Source organism: Accipiter gentilis, chromosome 2 (genome assembly GCF_929443795.1).
Source record: "Accipiter gentilis chromosome 2, bAccGen1.1, whole genome shotgun sequence".
Classification (NCBI taxonomy): Eukaryota; Metazoa; Chordata; class Aves; order Accipitriformes; family Accipitridae; genus Astur; species Astur gentilis.
The window spans coordinates 42,707,411-42,734,034 of NC_064881.1; the positions used below are offsets into that span (position 1 = coordinate 42,707,411).

Genomic DNA, 26,624 nt, shown 5'->3' on the forward strand with positions numbered 1-26,624 from the left:
TAACTAGTTTTGCTTACCGCAGCGTACCAAAGTGAAAATGAACCTTAATAATGTGAAACAAAGAAGATTCAAAAAAAGATATATATTTTTAATGTCCTCATTTTTTGATGTGGTCAACTTTTGCAGCTATGCTCCGATAAGCATGACGTATCATCAGTCTTAATAGACTTCCAATGCAACAGCGGTTTCTGATTTATTTCCCCCCATTCCACATCCTTTTTAGAGTTCATTTCTATTTCAAGCATCAGTACCCAATGCTTGCAGCATCTGCAGGTTGCCAAGCTGGTTTATCTATGGAAAAATGGATACAAACTACTTACCAACAGAAGAAAATACACCCTGCGCTGAAGACTATGGCTAGCTCGTGTTTTTTCCATCTATCTATAAATACGGCAATGCCAACTGCTAATTAAAGCAGACAGGTTTAAATGGTATAAAAGCCGTAATCACGATATAACATGTGTAAGTCTCTAAATATATGTATTAAAAAATGAAGCTAAAAAACCCTCCAACCAAAACCCTGTAAAGGGATTAAGCACTCTCAGCTTTTTACACTGTGTTAAGGAGAACAGAAAGCTGCTGATAAAGGCTACCCTGTGCAGAAAGCACAAGATTTGCGGTAAGAAGCACAGAAAACACAGACCATGAGGTCTGTTGTTACGTGGTACTAAAGCCACGCTCTCCTCAGGCTCCCGAGGAGCCCTTCGGCTGCCGGAGTATCTGTCCGTGACGTAAGCTGGCAGTAACTGCAATGCAGCACTCGCATGGGCACCGATTATCTCTGAATTTGTCTTCCGAGGCAGCAGCACTGTCACTCATACTGAGCAAACTCAAGGGCATGCCTTCAGCAGAAATAATTGCCACATTTAATCTGTCCAGCTGCAATCCATTTCAGATACAACTGCTTGCAATAGGCTTTAGCCTAGATTTTTGTAACAGTTTGTTTAAAGTAGGTAAAATAAATGATTCAATTAAAAAGATAGCCCCCAAAGAACTGTTTTTTGGTACGGGAGTAAGGACAGTGTAATTGGGTCTTGATGTAAGCACTATTTCTCTGGTTAAGAAAAAAATCTGTCCAAAGAAAGTAGTTAGTCTTTTTAATCTGCCACTCCCAACAGGATCAAAAGTCTGTAAAAAAGGCATGGCTTGCTGGTCAGACTATAATAAAACAAGAACAAGGTACCTCAGTTGGCAACCCAGGATAAACCAGCAATACATGTGGGACATATTCTATGTTGTGCGTTATTCTTCTATCCGGGAGATGTGGCAAAACCCTGTGGCAGCAGAGGTGGGAAGCACTAAAAAATCCTGTGGAGACTGATGAATTGTAAACATTAATAAAAACAGAATCACACTCAAGGAGCTCTGGTTTATCTATTAACAAAGCTTTACACCAGGTTTGCTAAAACATAGGCAAGCTAGGAACAAATGTAGGCATGAAATAATTTAAAAAGTGTATCAAGCTCCAAGGAGAGACACAGCGAGTTATCTGGTATGAAAACAGAATTAAACTGAACACTATTTTAAAGCACTTAAGAAGGTGATTGAAGACAAAATAGGTAAAAATCAGCATCAGCAGTTACCCACCCAATGACTCCTCGACCCCTTACTAGAGGCAGCTCTTGCAAGTCAAGTCAGCAGTTGTGATGGGCAGGAGCAGGGAGAGGATCCCCAGGGATATTTTTTCTAGCAAGAACCGAATGTGGCAAGACTCCATTTTAAAGCTAAAGTGCATACAGAAGGTGGTACAATACGACTTCCTTTGAAGTTTGACTGCCTTTTGTAAAAGGAAGAAAAAATAGTATCAAGAGAAATGAGTTTTCAAAAAAGGTGAAGAGATCTTTTTAGCAGAAGCTATTTTCCAAGAGGGCACCACCTTCCTTCAGCCTGACCCCTGCACGGAGGAGCCTCTATGAGTCACACGGACAGGGTGCTCCTCATCCGAATGTAGCTGCTGGCTACTAAAAACACACCTTTGCTTTCAGGTTTTAACAGAGTTGCACTGGACACATTTCAAACAACTCTGACGCTACCAGACCTTGCCAGGCAATAGTGTGAAACACCAACCTATCTTTAACACGGAGAAGTCAAACTGGGGAGGAAGTACGACCGTTTGGGGCAGGATGAGCACTTACCTTAGTCATCTCTCTGCCAAGGCGCACTCCCAGCAAATGTGTTCTGACAAGCAGGCAGGGACCAAAAGTAAAAGTCCTGTGCAATTTGCTCATTTAAAAAATACATCCCCCATCAATTAATTCTACCATCTATTAGCAAGGTCAAAGGTCCATCCAAAATCTAGGCAAGCCACCAGCCCTCACGGGTGAGGCGCCCTACTTTCTGCAGCCAGCAACGCACAAGTTATTTGATGGGCTCAGGATCTCAGCCAGCTTCCTCTGGCTCTCCGGCCAAAGTGACGTGGTGCATTTGGAGCAAGGCTGACCAGGGACAGCCTTAGGCACAGTGCAAACCCAGGTGCTAATGTAGGTCTCTGGATCTGCAGCTGGATACTGTTATCTACCCCATTCCTTTAGAAGTTTTGGCCCCTTCTGTCTCTATGTGACAGGCATCAACATCTCCCAATAGCAGTTCTGTAGCCCTGGAAGAGGCCACTAGCGCATCCAAGGATCCCTCCTAAATATAAGAATCACCACTAGAGATGAGAACACCCACCAGAAAGATGGGCAATAAAGAAAGAAATCAACACAGAGCATATCCCAACACCTCATCAGATGTCAGACCGAGGTCCATCCTCCCCCAGATTGCAAAATAGCTGTGTGTAGCCCAGACCTCTTCTCTAGATCGTGTTACTCAGCCTTCACGTGCTTGTTGGCCACCAAAGGTACAAGAACTGGGCAGCCGATAGGAAACATGTTGTTCCGGCACTGTGCTCTCTCCAACCCATTCCATAAGTAAGGAAACGATCAAGCTCAAAACATGCCAGTGGTTATCAATTTCGTACAGCCAACACTTCCGAAAGGAAAAACTTCCAGGGTTAAGTCACACACAGTCTTTAACCCAGCCTCTCAAACAGGCTAATTCATTTATAGCAGGATATGCTTCCTGCCATAAAACATCCACATGCAGAAAATATTACAAACTTCCTTCAAAATCTATATTTAAATTGGAGTGATAATGCACTGCCAATATCACTGCTGATACTGCTTGTCACTGACTTTTAAAGTGAGCTAGAGGCACTGCTGATACTGCTCGTCACTGACTTATAAAGTGAGCTAGAGGTTTAGATGCTTTAGCACAGCTTTCTGCTATTTTATCTGCAAGTCCTCCTCCATCATCATCTGAATGCTCCTCCAGGAGAGCCGACAAGACAGACACCACCTGTCCTGGTGACTCACAGCAGTGAATTGGATGCGATCTAAGGAGCATGATTCATCGAGAGAAGAGCTATTTAAACCAAGTCCAGCATTTTGATACGAAAAGTGTATCACCTTTGTCAACCTGGAAGGTTCTTTTACAGCAGAGAGCACGGGAGGATCTGCCAGGCAAAGAGCCAAGTCCTCTCGCTACAAAACCTTCCTGATGATTGCTTTGGTGACTGCAGAGACAGGAATGATTGTCCTGTCCAAGCGACACAGTTGCCCACTCACCCGCATGGACAAGTTAACACCAGGAAGAAATAGTCTGTTCTTTCCTCAGCCAACACAGTAAAACTAGAGAAGTCTACAGTCTGCCTAGGCAGAACCAGGAAAACCCTGTTTTCTGTATGATGCTCTTGGCCCAATGAACAATAAAGCACTATTAAATCGAAAATACTGAACCCACCTGACTGTGGGAATAGGGACCTGAGCTCCAGTTTTACTCCTGGAATTCCCTGTGATGAACAAGAATGAACGCCTCAAATATCTGTGATTAAAATTTTAGGATAATTTGATTCTCCACAGAACACCAATACCATACTGGTGGTGTTCTGGGGAAATTCGTGCAAAGCCAATCCAACATCTTTCAGCATGGCTTCCCTCATAAATGAATGCATCGAGGTCCACAGCATGAGCCTGAAAGATAAGCGTGCTGAGCCTCATCTCAGAACACAGATCTCCAAAGAGCATCTTCCTGATTTCCCCTAGTAACTTCACACATAACACTCAAAGGGGGTGAAAAAAAAGGCAACGCTATTACAATTTCTATGATTATGACCTTTAAATGTTTAACTAGCAATCTATTCTTTGCCATCAAGATAAAGCAGCAGGTGATTAGCTTCACTATGAGTCACTATGCCCCTGTAGTGCAATAATTCAATTAGACACTTTAACAGCCTTCCATTTTGTTTGGGATCTGCTTACTAGAGCCATAGTCCCCTGGCTACAATTTTGTTTTGCCTCGCAAGCTAAGCAGGGTCAGTCCAGGTCAGTGCTGGATTGAAGGAGAGGTCTCATAGAAAAACCCAGACGCTCCAAGAAATGGGGCTGATGTTTCCGGAGGAGGCACTGCAAACAAGAGCTCTGGGAGAAGGTCTGGAGCTTGTGCCTGGATACAAGCTACAAACTTTCAGTGAGCTACAAACCAAGACCCTGACCTCTCCTACTCACTGATCTCAGGGAACACGTATTTCACTTGCTCAGGGTATCCTCTGTCCTCCAGCTAAATCGGACACACTGTTCTTCATTTTCTGTTGTAGCTGCTGCGAATATACTCTTAAGGGACTGTCTCACATCTGCAGAAATGGCTTCAATGTGGTGGTGTATGAACACCTACCCACCTTCACCTTCTGCCTGATCCATTCCTCAGCTGGTGTTATGTTATCAGCAAATTGCTGGAGCAGCTGAATAAAATTTCATGTGTCATATGTAATGCACAACTTCATCATCATTCAACCACACCTGGATTTTGGAAGTTCTACAGGAAAGTATCTGCAACTTGAACTGCGGTCTTGACAGCCAAGGCTCTTCCCCCTCCTCCAGAGTAATTTTTTTTCCCCCCCAACAGCTTGATAAGCAATTCTGAAAAGGAAAAACATATTTCCCTCCTCCCCAAAGCTGAGTCAGCAATGGTAACAGCAAACTTCCAGAGCATTCATGTACCCTGCTGACCTCTGGACCTCTAAAATCGTTTCACTTTCCCTCAGCACTTGAGTTCTCCAAGCCCAGGCACAGGCACGATGTACTCAAGTTGCACTCATGCTCTCAGGACCAGGCCCTGACTTCTGCTCACAGTCCAGAGGGTTACCAAAGAACAAAGATAGATTAGCGGGAAGGGTAAATAGTCTTTCCATCAACCCATGGACAAATATGCTTACCGAGAATCAAACTACACACAGTATCTCCTGTTCTAAGCCTGCACTCATGGGGCACACAGGTTAAGTTTAAAAATTTACTTTTCTAAGTTTTAGCTTAGACCTTTGGTCACCCTTTATTGACCATTTCATAAAGGTTAGGAATTTGCTACTGGCTGCAAGCTAATAGATAGTTGTTTTACCTCAGACAACATCTGCTCATGGGTTTTGAATCAGAGATCCTGGGTTCAAACTCCACTGCTGTGGTCTGTCCATTAGGGTTGTACAGTCACAACAATTAAGAAAAAACAAATTACAAGCTTTCACAGAGAGCAATGAAACGTTTTTGTTCTACAGCAGGTAGTTTGATCAAAGCCTTTTATTAAATATTCTTCCACCTCTTAAACCGAGTGTTCTGCACTGTGGAAAGGGTTATTTTTATCTCATAGCTACCCTAGTTGTATTTATAAGGCCACGTTTAGTATGGTATGTTTTTTTAATCCAGGATTAGACTCACCCAGAGTCTTATCAACACATCAGTCAGGGGTTTGCAAGGAAAATACTTGTACCGTAAGCTCCAGCATCTATGCACATAGCTTCATTAACATAAACACATTTATCCCAGTAAAAACTGCATTTTTGTTAGGCGTTGCACTGCTATTCACAGAAGTGTTAAAGCAGGGTTACTGCTTAATGGGTCTAATATTACCATGACACAGGGAAGCCCTAATGAGAGTTTTGCAACACTGTATTGCAAAAGGGCTCCAGGACCAGTTACAGGAGGAAGATTTATGTAAAAGACATCTGTACCTATAAAAATGGGAGATGTTTAGTTTTAGAGGTAAAAACCTAAAACTGTGGCCTCATAATAGAAAGTGAATCAAGACAAAAGAAATTCATCTCACACAGCAAAAAGATAAGCTGGCAAAAAATAAAAGCAAGTAAAGAGTAAAGTCATGTATCAACCTCGTGACTAGAAAGCAAGAAAGATGAAATCTATTTGGTTTCCACTTAAGTCCAAAATCTCATATTTCTTTCCAAGAAGGCCGTAAACCAAGACTCTTATCTGCCATTATGATCTTGTACTTTGGTTTGCACAGTAACAGTAAAGGCGCAGCGTGTAGGCACCATGATTTCTTTCTGTTTCCAACTCTTCTAAAATCACTTTCAATGCTTCAACCTCCTCTCAGGACTCCTGCAAGAAAAAACTGGTCACCACAAGCAAATAAAACGCCCAAATACCTGTGACCTGTGCAGAGCTGAGAAGCTCTTCTACCTCAAGATTTCATCTCCCCAACAGACACCAGCCAATTTTGAGACGGCCTTAACACCTTCAAAACTTGAACTCGTGACTTCTGGAGTTTTCTGCCGAAACAAGGTACGTCACAGGCGTCACAACTGGAGGTTTACGGCAGGGGGGGAAAGTCAGAATAAAGCATATGTTTAACAGCTGGGCTAGGAGAGACCATGAACCTTTCCTTTTTAAAAGCAATGCAATCTCCACACCGCAACCCACGTCCCAGGAGCATGGGAGCAGATACGTCCCCGGCACGGCAGTCTGGGCTCCGTACACTGTAACTCACACAGCTCCTGCTGTGGGTAAGATGTAAAAAACACTGTCAGCCTGAGAAAAGACACGGGTTGTGTTCTTGTAACCTCAGCACATGGGAGATGGTCCTTTCCTTCAAGGAGCGCAAGTGACTGACGTTTGGTCAATTAGTTCTCTATTAACATGCAGCCAGGGAGCTGGTAACGAGAACATATTTTTTTCCTTCCTGATTTGATAGAAGAGACATCGAAACATGTTTTAATCTGCAACACAGACTGATAAAACCAGCTGCCCAACAGACAGTCTCTTTCACAAAGGCTTAATTCTCCTCAGAGAGCTCGAGAGCAGCTTTACTGCCTGCCGGATAAGTCATGTTTACAGCAGATCCTCAGAGCTGCTCAGCCTCCTGGATGAATTTAGAAATCAGACCAGAGGGTAGATTTGCACAGCAGTAATTAGCACAGGAGACCATGGAGAAGCAATGGAGAAGAATAATTTAGTCTGTGTCAACATAAGGTCAAGGTCTGCGGTTCTTGTCCGAACTTCTGGGCAGCTCACAGGGAGAAAGGCAGGGAAGGATGAAACAAGGGGGATCTGCACTCTGAAAACCCAACTACTCCCCACAGACTAGCGTGAGCAGCCTTAAATCAGCTTTGCAACTCTTCTTCCTTCCCATTTCAGGGCTTTTCTAATCTTGTGTTAAAAAAAAAAGGCAGGTAGTGGGCACCCCTGACAGTCAGCACTGCCATGTTGCCACAGTGACTATAACACTACGTGGTCTGTTGGCAGGCAGAGTATTTCCCCACTACTGCCTTTCTGCAAATGAGTCAGCAAGTGCCTTAACTTAAATAACACACCACCAGCTCAGTCAGGGTTGTTACTGTGCAACTGCACCCCAGAGCAGAGCAGATGGGAGAGCTCCTGTTGTACCAGCTGGATTCAACCCTGCTACCCTCTAAAGCCACTTCCAGAAAAAGCCAACATGGGTAACTCCAGCCACCATTTGGGCAGAGCTCAGCATCACTGTTTCCATCCTGGATGGACTGCGTCAGCATTGAAACAAAATAGAGAAATCATTAGACAAAGACAAAAAGATATAAATATAAGAGACAGATATAGGCAGACTTGCTTAAAAACAAACTCAGGTCAGAGGAAGGCCAGGAACCATCCCGCAGTGCAGCTCCTTCTGGGTTCTCCTGATCCAAAACAGAGCAGCACCAAAACTCATACATTCTCTCTCATGTGCAAAGAGACTAGAGAATTTGTTTGACAAGTTTCTGTAGGGCTAGTTTATTTGTGCTTCAATCCGTTCCCAGGAACTAAGCATCTTCTTTTTTTCTTTTTTTTTTTAAGTTGGTAAGAACCTATTACTGGCATTCTGGCTATAGACAAAAAGCAGTACCAATAGCGTCAATGCCAACACATACTCCTCCAATTACTTCTACTATGTTCCTACTCCTGGAATTAAATTTGTGAACACAAGTCCCAGAGTACACACAACAACTGCACACTCAAGAGCATAGAAATTAACTAAAAGATTCAGTTACCTTATGTAAATAGACAGTTTAAGTACTCATTCCTTAGACCCTAACATGTAAAACAACACATGCACGTTCCCAGAAGAGCTAAATACAGTGTCATGGACAGATCAACTAAGAGGTAGACAGGTCTTCTTGCCATGAGTATTTATTGGCTTTCTGAAAATAGCAAATGTGCATTAATTCAGGAAGTAAAAAGTGGTTCAAGAAGAGAAATAACAACACAAGTAAAAGGAGGCGGCCAGATCCAGCCCTTTCCAACTTTCAACGTGCCCCTGCCCTCTCCCATTTTCCGAGGCACTTCCCACCCCTATCTGTGCCTCATCGAGACAAGCTACTGCAAATCTGACCCAGGAGACAGTCTGCATACTGCTCCCATTTAATGTAGGCACAGCAATTTCTCAAAAAAAAGTAGGACTAAGAATAAATCCCAGTGGCCAGAATAAGTACATGAACTAGGTACAAGGCACACATAAGAAGATTTATTAGGACTTACACTGTAACAGCACCGTGAATCATAATAATGCCCTATTTGCTATCCACATACGCCTTTAAGTCAATGATAAAAGTCCACTTGGCACAGAAACATGTGCAGAGTTTCACCTGCAGTGTTTTACTTTTAGCCCTTCCCAGTTCACTGGTGTTAATCCAAAAACTGGCTACTTTGGTGGAAAAAGACAGAGAAGTCCCTCAATGTTTCGAAGTTGGTGAGCACATAGGTTTGACAAGCAATTTGCCAGGCTGGGACTGCTCCACTATGTCCAGTAAGTTCAGGATACGTTAGACGCGTAAGTCAGTGATCACAGAAACACTAACAACAGGTAACCTCTCCAAGAACTCCTCTTTGTTGGGAACCTGTGATCTGAACCCTCAAAAATCAAGGCAAGCACTGCAGGAATTGATGCTGGTGTTACTGTTGGAGCCGTCCTGCAAATGCTGCTGGGCAAGGTGCGTTGGAGGAGAAGATGGGCTGTTCCAGTGAGTCCTGTTTTCAGGTGTACCAAAAGGGCCAGCAAAGGACCAGAGAGAGATGATGCCATGAAGGGTAGGACTGTTACTACCAGCAGTAAATGGTCAAAGGAAACTGCAAGGAGCAACGGGAGGAAGTGAGAAAGGAAGGAAGAGTGCCTTCAGAGCACAAAGCCACCCATGGTAGGTCTGGTTTTTCCTCCTGTTTCCCACACTAAATGACTATGCATCTGCCATCATGCCCAGATTCCTCTGCATGGCAGGTTTGCCATCTCTCCTCTTGAGGTTAAAGAAGATTTAGCAATAGATTTTCATAACTTACACCACAAAGCACATACGAGCCCTGTGGTGCCAGGCATATTCACTACTGGTGACAGTGACCTTCTAGGAAGTCCCATACCACCGCCCCAATCCTTTTGTACAACCTGGCTTTCAAGACTAAATACAGGTAGTAGCACAAGCTTGGTTTTTGTGCTCCACAAGCCTCTGTCTTGCTCTTGTTGGAAGCAACACCACCACATCATCTGATCTAAAGGGATATCCATACCTTCAGGTCACAGGCAGATATTTCCATTTAATGCTACTTTGGTGCTATCTTCTCTGCTGGGAGCAGGTCTCCAATGTGAAAAGGATGGTAACCGAATTTATTTGCACAAACCTTTAGAGAGCTTTGAAGGTGGAGCAATATTCAGTCACTACCAGTGTGCTCCCAGTTAAATTACAAGGTACAGCTGAGGACCCTGCAGCCACACTTCGTCTCCTAAATGACCAATTTCCTGATAATTCATTAATGTGCGCAGAACAAAAGAAAAGATAGCAAAGCCATAATTGTCCTTCCCATCCAAACACACCTTGTATTTGCTAGTCCTGCATCCCAATTGTGGGAACTGATCTGGGATCACTGGGGAAAGAAATAGATGGTAATGTGAGTTCCGAACTCTACATGTAATTTTTTCCACGATGAGAAGGGTCCCTCCAGAGCTGGTTCAGACACAAACTACAAGAGATTATGAATGTCCGGGCTAATGCCCAGGGATACATTCACATTCACTACATGTTCCTTAGTACATATGCCTACAGTATCTCTTATTTCACAACAGGTCCTCCTATTTGTACAAACCAAATTCCACCTTTGTTCACCAAGGAAAAATAAAACCGAAGAACACCACAGTGCTCCCAACCAGCTACAGCACAGCTTTGCCTTTATTTCGCCTGTCATAGAGGAGACATAAGGCAACCAGCTCACATAAGCAGTCAGGGAAAACAGTTATCTCCTCTGGCATGCAGTGCAGGCTGCAGGTCTTGGAGTGACCATTTCAGCTGGAAACCTCCAGATGCTGAATGGGGAGACAGGCCTGAGAGCGAGAGGCTGGAAGAAGGTGAGGAGGTTTCGCAACAAAGGTTTTCCTGGGTGGCCTGAGAACACCAGGGTTCACCGCTGAGAGTAGCTCTGCTGTGCATTCAGGATTATTGATTATCCTCTCCTAATCCCACGATTAAGTGCCCAGGGCAAAAGAAAAAAATATATACAGATACATAATATACCGATAGCTAGCTATTTAAAATCATTAACAGAGATTTATATCTCTGAGCTAGTCTTCTGTTCTCTGGGGAAACCAGACAGCTGCATAGCAAGAGACTGAAAGCTACAATAAAATGAAGGAATGAGCTTCAATAAATCATTAAGGTAAAGCTCATAATGTTTATCTGCAATGTCATGTCCCCACAATCTACAGAGCAGATGTGTAACTTTTTGTTTTTCTTTTATCAACTATTAAACTGTCATGTAGCTATTACAGAAGATTGAAGTTTCTTTTTAAAAGCACTGATCATCAGGGATTGCAGTTTCTTGTCATGGAAGGGATACTTGCATGCCAATCCATATTGTGCAAGAGGAACTGGAGATAAAATATATGGAAATAAACCTTTGAAGGAGAGGCTGTTCACCTTCTGCCGATGTTCTGGCAACTAGACGTGCCCAAAACTTCATTAACAAGGCAGCTCTGTGGGATCATTTTTACCCGTTCTGCTCCATCTGCCCTCATTTATTATTCTTCTGGTACACCCCATCCCTACATTTCCAAGTGTATTATATATACAAGGCACAGGCAGCACCAGAGCTGGTCCGAGGCCCCCCAGAAATGCAGGCAAAGTCCTGTGCAGCCTTGGCACTTACGCCCAGGGGAGGCGGTAGGGGAGGAGAGGTCAGTCGGAAAGGCTGGAAGAAGGCAGACCCATTTCAAAAGCAGAAGGAGGTTTTAGGGTCAGCCGTCGCTTTCCTACAAGCTCCCTTGCAAGCGGCACTGCTCCTCCCCCAGCCAGTCTCACTCTCCCTGCTGAGCCCCAGAATTGCCGGGGAGATGGGAAGCAGCAGGGCTGGGGCACTGCTCCGCAGGAGCAAGGGTGGAGAAGGGAAAGCACAGCCATAGAGACATCCCACCAGGGCAGCCGCTGCAGGGATAAGCTGATGCCAGATGCAGATAGTTGTGCCCCTGAAGTCAACCCCGAGAGGCTGGGGCAGGTGGCACAGAGAGGGGCAGATGGAGCCCGATGAGACACGTTGCCATTTCGCCAAGACTCAGCAGTGACCAAGAAAGGTGGCAGCCAGCGTTGCATCACGAGCAATGTGTTTGCATGATCTCTCTGTTGAAAGCTCAGAGCTCTTCCTGCTCCAGGTAGCTCCATGATCACTGCTGACATTTTCCAGCCTTGCACTGTAACACACTGCGGACACAGACCCTTCACCTCTTTCTCTAGAGCTCTACCACAGCCACCAGCACAGAGGGAGGAGAAATCAGCCTTACAGGTATTTCAGAGATCCAAATATTTTTTTTAAACCCTGTTTCCATTTTTTAAGAAGAAGAATAGAGAAGGAAAGCTCTCTGCTCCCTCAGGCTTGACATCCAAAAATTAGCATTTGTTTGTTTTACAGAACAGGAGTTGCTCTATCTAATTTAGACCCAATCTGTTAATCTACAAACAAAAGCAAATAAATACTGAAATTATTTCTAAGGGGGATTTCAAGAGGCCTACACCTTACTGTGGTTTTTTGAGGTATTACAAATAGAGTCTTCCATTTATTCTACTGTATTTCCTGCTGGCATGAATGCAAAATTCAAAGCTGCTCGGCTGCTTTTGTCTGATGCTGATGATGTGAAATGTAACAATATGTGCAATCCAGCCTGGGAGGACTGCTCTTTAAAAGCTAATTTGAAGCATAATTTCTAAAATCCTGACTGTACGAATCTGCAAGCAAATCTCTCTACTGTTCTATACAAACCCTCAGATTACTGCTATGCTCAAGTCCTTGAAGTCCACCAAATTAACAAACTCTAGCCCACATGACTAAGGTTCACCGAAGTTCAACCCCAGCTTATATAAGAGACAGAATTGGTGTGTTTGCCTTTTAAAAAAACCACCAAGATAAATACTAGGGTCAGCAAACATGCTGTGCAATATTTAACAAGAAAAAGCTGGGACCTTAACAGGATTTGCAGCCTAAAACTGTTCCTGAAGGCAACAAACATGACATGATCATTCTGACAGCTGTGACAAATTAGGTTTCATTTGCCTGAGAGCCAGCCATGTTCATTTAACTGCAATTACTGGCACATCATGATCCCCACGTAGAACACACCCAGCCATCCAGTGAAATAAAGCATCTTGTACAGATGAACCTGTTTAAATGGTTTTTCTGTAACAAAACCAAGTCTTCAAAAATAACCATTTATTAATACATGCCAATAGCTTCTTCAGGTGTTTATCATGGTCCCCCAGCTCTTTTTCAACCAGTGAAACAATAAAATCTGGTTAATATACTTTAAGCTCTGCAACCCTTCCCTGCACGCCTGGTTGCCGAATGCAGTGCTCAGAGGATAACATGCTATTTAGAGATGTTTATTCTGTCTGGTCTAATCCAGGAGTTTTGAAAACTGTTTCATCCAGCCTGAAATATTATTTTGAAAGTCTAACCACATAAATTAACTCTTTTTTTGTAACTTGTCTTTATGCCTGAGAACATGTCTGGACTTTGTGATCTTTAGAGCAAAATCCTGCACGCATATCTACAATTTCATAAGAACCCTTTCCTTATCCCCTTAAGACTTCAGCCCCACCAAAGACGAAAGCTTCAGTCAATTATACATGCACCATTTCAACATATTTAGTTGGTGAGCTAATTTAGAGGGGGAAAAAAACCAACCCAAAAACAACAAAAATAGAGGATGTGGCCATTAGCTTCCTTAAAAATTCCTAGATAACACATCCACAGCATGTCTAATCCATTTAGTCACACCACAAAACATCACTCATTTTCTTCAAGACAAACTTTATTTATTCCCAAGCAGGACTTTAGTAGCCTATGTGTTCTGTAGGCAGGAATGCAGGAGCCCTTGTCCGTCCTTCTGTCCATTTGCTGTTGAGCCACCAGCTGCCAGCAGTAACAGGTGTTTTCTGGTTTTCTTCTCAAGAGAAAGTCCCAGGCACTATCTCTGGTGGAATGCAAAAAAAACAGTGCGGCACGTAGGGCCCGACATGGAGCTGCATTCCTCTCTGAGCAATCAGGCGAGATGCCTTCCGCCGCAGCCCCACTAACTCAAGATGCTCTCCTGCGGAGTAAGCTGTGTTTGTGTATATGCACTCAAATTCAGCCAAATCATCACTCAAAAGGCAGTTTTCCCCACTTTTTTTTTTTTTTTGCAAGGAAAAGCTAGTTTATCAACAGCTGCAGAGCAGAATGCATTTGCATAGTGCAGCATTAACTAACTCTCAGGACACCATTGGCTGAGGCTGAAGAGACTGCCCTGGCAATAGCTAACTTTTATTCAATGTTTGTATGCAGGGAAGATCTTCAAAAGTTATTTTCAGTAACTTCTTTTCAAACTCTGCAGTGAGCCAAAATAGCTCACATTTCTGAGAATAAGATATGCAGGAGAAAAAAAAATGAAAATAGCAGGATTAAGAAAAACAAGTGGTGAAGATGAGGAAAAACATGGAAATGGATTTTTGGTAAAAAACTGCAAAATAACCCATGACCAAAGCAAACAGCCATGCAATGTGCCACCAACAGTTTCTGAGGAATACTTAGCAGCAAGGCATCACACAGCTGAACACAAATTTCAAAATGAAATCAAGTTTCTTTCTGATCTTCAAAGGCTTATAAATGTATTAACCTTTACTCGCTCTGTGTAGCCCTGCATATTTACAGTGAATTAAGCTAAAAGTGGGCTTAAATAACTGTAGGATTCCAGCTTAAATCATTCCTACATGGGGTCCTTCTTTTTAGACAGCCGCTTTCCCATGGTGGAGACAGACAACAGCACCTAACATACTCCAAATAGGAACATGATACAAGCAATAAAGCAGCTGCCCAAAATCTAGTCATGTTGCCCATGTTTGCAATGTAAAAAGTTATGTTTATCCTGATAAACACAGCTTTTGAAAAGGTTATTTCCCTCCCCCTCTGCAAACACAAAAGGTTAACTTCATCATCTGTTGCACACACGTCAAATTATCATGCAAGGGAAGGAGCTGCAAAGAGCACAGCCCTGCATTCCTCTACACTAAAGGACCTGTCGCAGCATCCCAGCAAAATGCCTAGAAAACCATCCTAAAGTTATACTAACCTGCCTCAAACTCCTCTGCCACAGCCTGCTTGTTTAGTAGACTTAATTTTAAAGCAAGCCTCTGAGGCACAGGTTTATGACAAGTCCTCAAACCAGTAAATTCAGAGGTAGAACCCAGCCTACCTTTTCATTTAGTGTAGTCACTAAAAGCAAAGTGACAGGAGAGTTCCCCCCTCTGCCTGCTTTCAGATTAACCCTACCAACACAGCTAAATCACAGAAATTTAGTTATTCAGCCATAAGTGACCACTGCACTCCCGAGAGCTGACTCCAGCTAATCTTGACCCTTATTCCTTGAATTACTTTATTTTTTTTTATGATAGCACAGGATACCCAGAGGGACATCAGCACTGTAACACCAAATACAGCAGCACTCAAGCTAAATTGCTGCCTACGAGGTATATCAGCAAAGTTCAGAACAACCATTTCATACGCAGGCAGGCAAGATGCTCGAAATGTAAGAGGTCATTTCAGCAAAGCCCAGAGATGCGGGAGCCAGAGCTCCTCTGACAGTTGCCTGGCAACGCTCCATTATCTTATATTCATTTATATTATTTTTAATACACTTACCCTTATCCCCAGGTCTCACCCAGGGTTCTCCCCAAAGCGAGTTCAGCATTTTCGGGGGGAGGGGGGGGGGGGGGGGGAGATGTTTGTTTGCTTTCTACCAGTCTTCTGGAAACAACTGAGTTCTGCCAAAAAGAACACAGAACTTGAGAGCTTTCTGCGAGCAGTTTTTAGAACGGGCCGTCTGCTCCTTCCAGCCTCAATTTTGCATCACAACGTGCATTTGGGCAGGCTGTTTCTCAAAAAGTACCTCTCAAGGCTACTACCTTTTGTCAGCATCCTGCCAGACACTCGGCGCATTTCATGAAGAGATGGGCTGCACAGACTCTATTAGCTAAAAATACCAGTTAATGGGAAGCTACTGTAATATTAAAAGCATTTTTATGCTTAAAACCCATTCAAGTTTATTCCCTTGTCAATAAAAACAAGGCACAAAAAATTCAAGAGGACCTTGATTTGCCACTAGGTTTTCCAAATTAAAGAAAAAATGTTCAATTATGTATTTCTGGGGAGAGAAATTTCCCCCCGTCCCACTTCCCCACTTAAAGAAAAAGAAAACATGATCAGTGTCCACACAAAAAACACCCTAAAGCCCTTTGGGCATGTTTTGAAGAAGCTATTTAAAGTAAGGAACATGGGCATTCTCTATCCTTGTATTTATAATGAGGCTCCACCATCCCCAGGAGCTAAAGCAGAATGAAAATGGGTCACATATCTAATTAGCACCATTGAAGCGTGATGCCCAAACATCCCTGAAATGTAATAGATTTTTTTATTTTTTTTAATAACTCCAGCTTCATTAGAATATCCCACGGTCACCTATGTGAGATGGCAGAAGCTTAGAAAAAAGGGTACCATAAAGCAGGCATATATCCGGCATCATGCCGCTTTACTACTGGGGAAGGGGAGACAGTGCTTTTGACGAAATCTAATCTGTTAGCTAAAAAACCCCATAAGTCAATCAGCCTAGCACAGCCTGTTCTTTAATCACTTTTTATTATTAACAAAAAAAAAAAAAAAAAAAATCAAACCACAATCCTCTTCACTACAAAACCAATATACAGATCCACAGGCATGGATGTGGATGAAGCACTTTCAAGGGCAGTTTCTAAAGCAGCCAGCCAGCCAGAAACTGATGGGTTCCCACCCTTTCTCCCAGCAGAGATGCCCACACACTGCCCCATGCTTTGCCCCTTACCCACATTTATTAGCAACCCTGTAAGGGCTCCGCAGCCTCCCCATCTCCAGCCCTGCACATGGCTCTGCTCCTCACCCACATCTCCCTCCCACGGGCAGGTATCGCACCATCCAAGTGTCGGACACCAAGTATCACACACAGTGTGATAGCACAGCGGGCTATCGTAGACAAATGTGTTTAAATTACAGGTGTGTGCGCTGGCAGAGAGCACTAATGAGCTTCTCCTCCTGCTTGCCAGGGAGAAGGCACAGGCGGATTGCTGGGGTGGGTAGAAGCGAAGAGAGGCGGCGGACAAATTTTCCTCGGGTGTGTTTACAGTACACAGGGCTCCAAAGAGGGTGCATGAGCACCCGCACGTCAGGCTGCCACACTCTGCTTTTCCCCTCCACTTCCACAGCCTGCTGCTTGCTCTCACCTCCCAGGGCTCGCTTTTACTCCAGGCAGGCTCAGCCTCCTGCACCCTGCACCCAAAATTTCACTTGTTTTGGGCAAGAAAAATGCCAGTGAAGCTACAGGAAAGCACCCCAGGGATGCACCCAGCAGCTCAGTCCATCCACCCAAAAAGACACCCAGTAAAGACTTCCACATGCAAACCCACTCTCATTGTGAACAGGACTCTGCGCTTCATTTCGATCAGAGTCAACAAGCCATAAATGCCACTCACCCGTGAGGGTTTGGAAGTCACTACAGCCTTCTGGGAAAAAAAATACCATGAAAAAAAAAAATCAGAGGGGGGAATTAATTGAGCCTGCAGCTGTCTGCTCTACATATCAAACGTCACAAAGTTCACGTTGCTGCACAGGATTTTTTTTGTACAGGAGATGAGCAGGCATAAGCAGCGCATAAACCAGAACAAAGTGTTTACTCTGCCCATCCATGACCACGCTTTTACCCCACAGGCAACTACATCTTTTGCGGGACTTGGCACGTGAGGACTTTGATGCATCTCCCACACTGATTTTACATTTCTGTTTATTACAGTGAGAAGTTTATTCCTCTTTTTTCTTTTTAAGTTCTTTTGTCGCAGCCGTGAATGAGGCACACCACTGCATGCGAGCGAAACACTGTATTTTATTTGGTTTAATCTAGTAACTCCCTTATCTGCAAATGGAAACAAAAATAGACATGCTTTGATTATAGAGATGTGTAAAAATTTATATCTTTTTTTAATGGCGTAGCATGGCAGTTCACAAACCACCAAGCTCTCCCAAACTGCTCGGGTGCAATGGAAGTTAAAAGCTGAAGCAAAGCAAACAGCAATGGATAATACATGCCGATGATGGACACCAGCAAATGCTGGAGACCGCTGGTCCAGCATCTCAAGTCCAGACTTCACATTATCACTGCTGGAGTGACACTTGCCATTTTTATTGCTTGTACTGGTAGAATTTCAATTACATTAGTAAAAACACAGCTTATACCAAAAGTTACTCTTCACAATTTCTTCTGTAACCAAAACTCACCCTCTATCGCATCTTTATACTACCAATATTAAAGATACAGCTGCAAGGAGACTCAGCCACTAGCGATCTCTAAGTGTTCCAATTGTACAACGCTTGATGTACCGACTCCCCCCCGCAGCAATGGGTTAGAGTGGCTCCAGAAGTCCTGAGACCGAGTTTCCCGAGAAGCTCAGCTTCCATTAAGGCTCCCTCTCACCAGCTCAGGCAGCTTGCTCTACACGCGTTTTTCAAAATGTGGCCTCTTGCTTAAATATCTAACTGGAAGATGACCTGTGATGTGCTTCCCACCATGCGTGATACTGGGACGTCCAGGTTGTGAAAACTGCCTTTCAGGGCATTGAACCCATATGCCCAAACTGGCGTCCCTGCAGTCTGAACTGTATGTTCGAGGTTTCCCACCCATGGTGGTGGACACGGCCTGTGAGGAGCCAGAACAGCATCCAGAGCCTCTACCACCAGAAAGTCCCATTTACTATGGAACAGAAATAGCAGAGGGGAGGCTTTCAGTGGAAAATGTGATGAGAATAGAAAGCAAGAGAGTAAAAGCCCTGTCAGCACATTTCATAGACAGTCTTTTTAATGAGGAGATAAACAGATAAAAGCTTTCAATCCATGTATGGAGCTTTTTTTTTTTTTTTTTTAATTTGAAAAGAAGCTAACCAAGCACACGGGATTCAATAGAAAACAAAGGCTGAACAAAACATTTTCTGACAAGGCCTAAACAATCTGAAAAATGTCAATTCTAGTGCCAGAGAGAAACCAAAGGTTTCCCCCACTCCCTACCCACCCTATTTATTTTCTTTAATTACCTCTTTCTTTCAGGTAGCTGGCTGTGCAATGAAGTTAACAAGCACATCCAAAAACCAACCCCCAGTTCTGTGCAGAACCCCCAGCTTTGCTGCAGCAGCAGCACTGGAAGTGAGGGAAAAAACTGAGAGCAAGCTAACCTTCCCTCCCGGAGACAAATCCAAGCCACACAGATCCAGGACCAGATCTGGATCCAGACCTCCCCAGATGCCAGAAAGCTCCACCAGTGTGGCAAGACTTAGTTCTTATTACACAGTTGCTGGCTATAGTATCTGCCACCCTCTACAACCATTTGATGTGCAAAGAAGCCGTCCTGCCAATAACATGCTAACTGTTGCTTAAATCTGATGCAACACATTTAAATCAGGTGTGTAAATGGAAAGTCAATGTTCAAAAACCAGCCTGAAGCTATTAAGCAACAAGAGAGATTTCTTCACATGAAGAAGATTTTAAACACAGAATTTAAAAAACATGAGATGGGACCCAGACAAGCAACTTTGCAGCTGAAAGCCCTCTCTTCAGATGCCATGCAGCAACAGTAAGTGCTCTCCCACCAAGGTTTTTTCCATCGTAACCTGGAATGGTAACCTCAGATGGGGGGTGGCAGCTTGTCTTCAGTGGCCCCTTGAATGTCCCCCCCCTTCCTGTTGACACTCATCCTTTGGGTGGAGTCTTCAAATAAGTTATCTCCCATGCACAAAGACATTAAAAGCCAGCAGCCTCTAGTGAAAGGCTTTTTATCCTCTATGCTATGCTCTTCCTGGGTAGCCTGCAATACCTTCAAATATCACATATGGCATCCTCAAGGATAAATGATTTAGAGGGATTTTCAGCACAGTCAGAATCTGCCCTGCAAGTTACCCCCACAGCTTCATCCCTGCTGTTGTAAGAAACTGGATGCACGCATATAGCTACGGACTTTTCCCTAGACGAGGTGATACGCATCTACACAAACCCCAAACTTCAAAATGGAAGCAAAACCAGTTTAATATACAAAATACAACTAAATGACAACCATACTCTACAGAAAATAAATCTTGTTTTGGGGTTTCTGTGTTTCAGAGATTGCATTTCAGGTCAGCAGAAGAAAACTATATCCTAAAGTGCCAGCCACAGAAATCCCTTGCAAACACATATGCACTTAAATATGAGACATTGCTGCCAGACATTTGTAACAAACTGCAAACTTACTGCATATTCAACCATCCTGAATAGTCCCCAGGGACCATTTTCTGTGGTAATATTCAAGACATGTAAGTGTCACCATGTAGGAAGCAGCACAATCTTGTAACCAGGTTGTACACACCATACAATTCAAAGCATGTAGGTTTTTAGTTTGAAGCATATAGTTATTACTACAAAAAAGTAGAATTAAATCATTGCCTACATGTCAGATGAAATAAAGTCTAATGTGGTTCCTAATTTATAATAGCTGGGCCAAAACTATCTCTGGAGATTAAGGGTCATGATCAGAGCAGCAGCTACACCATTGCAGACCTCCAGAGTGGTATTTCAGATTGCCTGCAACTGCAAGGCTGGTAGACCCTGGCTCCCTGTACAGCAGAGCCTGTTTTCAGACCTGCTGGTACAATGGCCTAACTCAGATGCTGTGCCTGCCTCTGCCTGCTGCCTGCAAAAGAAGCCAGCAGCCCCATTCAGCAGGAAGCCCATTTTGCTCCTTGTTCTCTTGAATGAAGGTGCCGTGGTACGTGACTGTATGCATCTTCATCACAGTATAATGCAGTCTGAATACAACCACCCCAGCTCTCCCTTTCTCATCTGGATTTGTTCAAATAGCTAGTTAGAAGGGTATTTTTCCCAAATGACAGTATAAGCGAACATTTGAGTTTGTTTTACAAATCCTTGCTTTCTCGCTTCTATTTTGCAGAAGCAAGCTGGGCTAGATTAACCAGCGCACCAAGGGAAGCAATAAATTCATCACCATTCAGGCTTCCGAGTCCACTGAGATTTGAACAGCCTACCCAAAAGTTTTGGGCACAAAAGCTTTCCATTGACATCAGGGAGATTTCATTACAGGAGTTCCTATGTGAAATTCTTAGTCTGAACTGGTTAAGAGATCAGCTAAAGAAGGACACAGACTATTTTCAAAAACCTCCTAAAAATACACATGCTTTCTGAATGGATTCAGAAGTTAATATATCTACCTAGGACTACAGATGGATACATCAGCTGCACCAGTAATTGCTCCTGAGATCATGGAATAAACCCAGAAAAATGGGAAACTGCACAATTAATTACTCACAGCAAGGCCAACAGTCTAGAGTATCCCAATTTATTATAACAGTTGGCCAATCCAACATGAAGTATGATCTTTTTCTTGCATCTTAACCTTAACTCTTGAAATATACCCTGTACTGCCTTCCTCCAACACCTTTTTTTAATTTGAAAGCCAACTTTGGTATTGAGAAACCCACATATGCTACTAATTAATTTTATTTAAAAGGATTTCAACAGTTAAGCACTTTTTTTATCTGGGTATTTCATCTGGTCCGGAGCATTCACCTCTCACTCTCATCAATAAAGGAATTTGTTAATAGACTTTGCTTTAGTCCCACTCAGTTTCATGGCATACACCTACAGCAAAGAAGTTTCTACACAGATGGCAAGTTTCCAGCATTTGCTTTCAGGCTGCTTATCACGAAAAATACAGATATATTCCTTAAATATCATATGAATCAGAGCTGTAACTCAAAGCCAGAAATAATTACCTTCTCTGGACAATATTCAGCAACCCATTCCCTTCTTCCCTGGCCTGCCAGCTGCCTTCAGCACAAGCAACCATGTTCCTCCTTTTAACTGTCTGCTCCTTTGTTTCTTGTGGTTTAGCCTTTTCCCATTTTTCTCCTCATCTTTCCCACTCCAGCTTTTTACAGGGGCTATACAGGGCTCCATCCCCAGACTTTCTGCACTCTGCTCAGCTTCGTCCTGGGGGACCAAACTCCCACTGAAATAATTTTATTGTGATCAGCAGGAGTGCAGCATCCTCCACCCTTGAAAAAAACAAAACAAAAAAAAACCCAACCCCCCCCCCCCCCACACACACACAAACAAAAAACCCCCTGTGTTTTCAGTATTCTCAAACATAAACATAAAACAAACAACTTGACATGGATGACTCAGATTAGCTCTCCTTTTCAGTCTTGTTCCCAATCTTAAACATCTTGGATTGCTTCCATTTTTTGATGAAGTTCAGGCATTACTTTAAGTGAAACACTGCCAAAAAAAGGCAGAATCAAAGCACGCTCTAGCCCTATTTCCTGCTCACTGGAGACATGGCCACCCAACTGACAGACCCGGCTATGGGGGGCTGCTTTCTGCTTAACCCTTTCTCCAGATCGTTACATCCAGGCTGTGCTTGTGGATTCCTTCTAAAAAGTAGCAAAGATGTGCTTTTCCCATCTATCCTAGCACTGAAGCTCGTAATTAAGTTTGGGGTTTGGTAGTGCTAGTATCTCCTTTTTTGACATGTGTCTTGTAGCTTTGTTGAGACTTAACTTTCCTTCCCCTGGTCTAGCTCTACCTATGCACTTTAAATCATTGTTTTCATTCTGGTTTTGGACTTCTTCGGTGCCTTCATCAGGCTTATGCTATTTCGACCTTCACATTCTACACTCTGCTATTGAAGTGTCAGCTCCAATCTCAGGCTGACCAACCCATCTAGACGTCATTGCTCATCTGGTAAGTTCTCAATATACACCATCATGATTTTTCTCCATCCAATGAACTAACCGTTCATCCTGTCACCTACAACACACATCTGTCTGTCCTCACAGCTTTTGCTGTACTCCATCAGTAATTTTCAGTTGCTGCCTATCATATTGATTCTGTTGTCATGGTTATACACTGTAAGTATACCGGGGGGGGGGGGGGGGGGGGGGGAGCTGTCACTGGGTTCAGCACTGTACAATCTTGACTCAATGCAAGCCAAAGTAACCCTTCATTTATTAAAAACTGGGCACAAAATAGCTCAAAATATTCCCAAATATTATTATAACTGAAAATACTCCCAAATATTTCATAAAAATAATTTCCTGCCCGATTGCTGCTTTTTACTTTGGAAGTCAGTCACACTAATAGCAGCAGCACTGATACTAGCACATGGAGCAGACTGCAGTATTTTACAGTTGCCAACAAGTTTAAACAAACAAATTGCAGAAATAAAGTTTAAGCAAAACTTTCTTCCCAGAAACAAATACTGACACTGAATACAAAATATGAAAATGCCAAGCCAATACAAACACTGAAGGAGACAAAACAAAACCAGGCAGGAATTCTATTTTGGCATAAGTGACAATAGTTTTGTGCCTGGATCACAAAGGAGCAGTTTCACTTCTGAAAAATGAAGTGTCTGTACCCCCAGGTAGGTAGTGAAGCACCCCTCAAGACTGGGGAGGACGATACAGAGCACTGCGCTCCCTCTGCCCAGTGACTCACCAGGTAGACACTCGCCACATCTTTTCTGGTGGCTTTTTCATTGTTTCACGCAGGGCAGACTGGCAGTTGCCAGGGGTAGCTCTTCCTGGTAAATACTACGCCAGCAGATTAGAGACTCCATGAGTGGACAAGCCTTGGAAGGAAAAACCCGGGTGTGCAACTTCAATGATAGAGACTTGCTTTGATGTGACCTATAGGATTAACTGTAATCCTGGTGTGACTAAATATGTTATTTGCGATCTTTATTGCCCATGAAGGAAAATTTAATGACACCCCTACCTCTTTTTGCTCTTCCAGGCTAGCAAAAGACTGGGCAAAAGATAATATGAAATACACTTAGACCCTATTTCACACTAGCCAGTTACTTTTTGCCCATTGTTTGGACAGATGCTGAAGCAAAACTTAAACTATCAAGACATCAATAAAAAAGCAATCCAACTACCAAGAAATTAATAAAAAAGCAATCCAGGCATCCTTGTTAGTATTTCCTCCGAACAAAAGGCATTCTGTAGTCCTCAGCTCCATGTGAACTGCTGCCACGCACTTAAAAACCGGCTCCATTTGCCTATGCAGACGCTGCACAGACAGAACGGAGCCCTCTTCTGCACAGAGCCCTTTGAGTTACCTAACATGAGCCATTCAAATTAGAACATGCATAACGAAAGCAACTCAATCTTGAAGCACTGCCATTACATTTCCAAACCAAAATGCAAAAGCTATGCATTTAAACAGCGAGCTCTGGCTGAAGTAACCCATCGCCCGAAAATGATGCTTTAAGAACGTGCTGAATATAGCACCAAATTTTGTCTTAGTTATTTTACTACAGGACACAATCACTTCAGACAAACATTAAATTTGACCACTGCAAAGAAGCAGCAAGCAATAAGGCAGATTACAAATAGCCAAATCTTATCGCATGACCTTTTCAATCAGATGCTAAATAGCAACTTATCTCTGTGGCAGATCATTCGTATCATCAAGGTTGCTCCATTGGATTCTTCCTACAGTCCAGTCTAATATTACATCAGCAAGTCAAGTGAGGACACAGCCATTTAACTCTCTCCTTTAATTGAGACTTTGCAAAAAAGAAGCAATTTCTTAGGGCTTTTTTCTCTGCTCAGAGGAGGCCATCATATTCACACTTAACTATCTGTAGGGCTTACAGCCCTAAATGGTCCAGGACCAGGTTCTCAAAGACACTGCTTATGGGCTGTTCTACACCATTGTCCATGCTGAGTAGGGTCTGGGTACTCTGCATGGGACTAACAACATCTCATCCAGATGGTTTCATTTTAAGTCAGTATGCAATGGACTCTGGCTTTTTTAAGCCATATTTTCTAGAATTAACTTCCTGAACTTGAGGCAGAGAGTCCCATCTAGACATACTCTGGCTTTGCCTCAGCCCAAATGCTACAAGCTGAGAGTTTTGGTTGAACAGTTAAGTAGTGGATGTGAAACCAATCACTTCAGGCAGCACTGTACCATTATTCAGAAGCTATCCAGATAGCAGCGAAAACCAAGACTGTAAGAACACACAGGCTCCTGAGCCCAAGCAGATACTTTTCAACTTAATTGCTCTTCCTGTTCTACAGATTACCCCAAAGTCATTTGTCCCAGTCTGCATTCCTTCAACTGCTTGCTCATGGTAAGTACCTGCTTACTTAGCTGTCCTTGGTCACGTACACAGTTTGCACAGCTCCCTGCCCACGCTCCGCCTCGCCTGGAAATAAAGCAGCTCCTTCTCAAGCTGATTTTGAGTAACATTACACTCTATCTCACGGTTGAAAGCAAACTCATACAGAAGGTCTAACAGGCCACAAGACCATTTAGAGGAGGAAAAAACAGCATCCAGGGTAAAAAGGCTAAACTGCCCTATAAAAAGACTTTGCAAACTCCTAGGAGTAAACCTTTGTTAAGTATTAGAAGCTTTAAGCAATGGGAAATCACATGCCTAAATAACTCTGTGGAGTTGTACCCTCATGCCGAGGCTTGAAGGTTTTAGCCTTACATTGCAGCATAGCCATCTTGCGCAACAGCAGGCTGATCCAGGGAAGAAAAATCAGCTGTGCCCTGCCCATACCTAAACGGAGGAGGTGCTTTATTTAACTGCTCAGGTTCAAACAGCCTCACGGAAGTCTAGCTTGGTAGCTCCTATCAGAAGCTATAACATTTCCTCAGTACGCATTAGCCTATTATTTATTACAGTCAATAACATGAAATTTGGCACTCTGTTTACAGGAGGGGCACTGACTGTGCAGCAAGCTGCTCTCTAGTGTTCCCAGCAGTCTGAGTGAGGTATAAAATACCAACTACTACCAACTTCTGCCCTGATAAAACTCCAAAGATAGGAAATCCCAGCATCCATACCTTTGCACTTGATGAAAGTGGTGGGATGATCCATTCATATGCATGCAAAAATTTATTATTATTTTTTTAATTATCAACCTCACATGGCCATTTTTGTCACACAGCCTTGAATAACCTAGACGCAGGAATTAAATTCAGTTTCACTTCTCACTTGCTGTTACTCAACATTAAGTCCTGCTTTTAGTCAGATGTAGAAACTTCATTTTTCATATAAGTGCCTGTATCTTCATTCCCATTCATAGCACCCCAGCGGCCACAGCAGCTACATAAGGACCACCAAAACAGAGGGGACATAAAACTTCGGTACTGCCAACATACAACACATCAGGCATTTTATCAAGACTAAACCACAATAGCAACAGCAAAACCCAATCTTGTGCCCATTTATCACTGACTGCATTTAAGTCTGTTGCAGCCTGTCAAGTATCTGGAAGCTCTTCCTGCCATCTGTTTCCTTCCTCTAAGGGTGCTGCAGTTTTCCATCACTGCTCTCACAAAAAAAGTCTTTATTTCTGTCAATCTGAAGAATTATTTTTTTTAAACGTGAACCTGCCTGTGCAGATTGTAAAAATCGCCATTTGCTTGGATTGACAAAATTCACCTTGTTACCTGTCTCCATCCTCAGAGAGTCACACCAAAATCTATTTTCCCCACCCTTGCTTTGTGAACTGGTAATGTTAAACCCAGCCAGTTAAAATGGCAAGAACACACCAAGCTGTTTCCAGAACGCAGTGACTTGCTTGCTCCCACAAGAAGCTGTCACACCAATTACCAAACCAATTAACAGCAACTAAGCAAGGAGATAGATTTGTAGAAAGACTTGTGTGAGTTTCAGTGCTGAGTGGTACTTCTATTGTCGCG

At 43.2% G+C, this 26,624-nt stretch overlaps 1 protein-coding gene across 12 annotated transcripts in view; it reads right to left on the reverse strand.

Annotated features, from left to right (window-relative positions):
• Nucleotides 1-26,624, reverse strand: part of MTSS1 (MTSS I-BAR domain containing 1) — a 127,773-nt gene that overhangs the window by 48,237 nt on the left and 52,912 nt on the right. The window lies entirely within an intron of this gene.